Source organism: Vombatus ursinus, unplaced genomic scaffold, assembly GCF_900497805.2.
Source record: "Vombatus ursinus unplaced genomic scaffold, bare-nosed wombat genome assembly UNPS02014778.1, whole genome shotgun sequence".
Lineage (NCBI taxonomy): Eukaryota > Metazoa > Chordata > Mammalia > Diprotodontia > Vombatidae > Vombatus > Vombatus ursinus.
The window spans coordinates 21,815,494-21,816,768 of NW_020954556.1; positions in this window are offsets into that span (position 1 = coordinate 21,815,494).

The following is a 1,275-nucleotide window of genomic DNA, read 5'->3' on the forward strand; positions in this document are numbered from 1 at the left end:
AAAATTAGAGATGGCTAAATATAGGAAGAGAAATGATCAGGACCTGGAATCAACGTCTACTCCTTAAAAATTCTATTTAGGCAAATACCTTGATTCCTTGGCACTTATTGTTAATCACAAGTTCTTGCTTTTTCTTTTTTTCCTTCCTAAAAAAATAGCAGGTCGCTATTGTTAAAATGCAAGAAAGCAGATGCCAACATTAAAAATCATACCCAAGTCAGAAGTATATTTTGAACAAGTGAAAACATCTTACTGAACTCTTAATAAATAACAGACTAAACAATGGAGTATTTTTGTACACGATAATTTTAAGTGGAAAAAAATTTTTAACAAAATCACTATTTCTTAGTAAATACAAAGGAAGCTTAAAAAGTTGAAAATATGGTAAGATACAAACTTTGCTGTTTACACAAGAAGATTGTGTAAGTAAGGATTGTGAAAGTACATCAATCTCTTTTATTCTTTCCAAGACTTCTCTAAGAAATTTCTTTAAAAAGATTAATTTCCCTAGAATACTTTTCAATCCTCTTCATAACCCAAATTTTGGTGAAAATATTTAGTTTTTACCCCTCTCATTATGTTCTTTCATTTTAATGTTTTTGTTTTTGTTTTTTTGTTTGTACTGGAAAATCCAAAAAGGATGGTGTATTATTTTGAAAGAATTAGGCCATTAGAGCCTGATTTTTTTTTTTTTCGAGAAGGGAGATTTCTTGGCAGTGCCAGACTCTGGCTTGTCTTGTGGATAATCCCAAGTTTGAAAATCCTGGAATCTAACTGAGAAGTGATATTTCCTGGGCAGCATAAGTGTTGAGGATTGCCTTGAGAGTTATGTCATGTTTGAGAATTCATGGTTGGCCTTGTAGGAAAGAGGTGTCCTGAGCAGTATGCTTTTTGGAGAAAGAATGGTATCACCTACAAGGCCTCTGCAGCCAGAGGAGTTATAAGGAATAAATCTATATCATGATGGGGAAAGAGTTTGGGGCTTTGTCACCTTCTGCCATTACAATGAATTATTTGTACAATGCGAGTCTAGTGAGAAGTAAGCCGCCTGTCCAGCAGCCCCAAAGCTTGTTTGCCTTCTAGGGATAGTCCAAACAGCAAAGGACACTATGAGTCTAGAAGAAACTGTATAGGACCCTGTGACAGACCTAGAGATTTACTGGAATATCCACCCCTGAATTCAATTCCTTTGGGAGGGAACTACTTTCGGTTCTGTATGCATTTTCTCTGTTTGTGGGCTCCTATGATTTCCATAGATGTAAAAAAAAAAAAGCA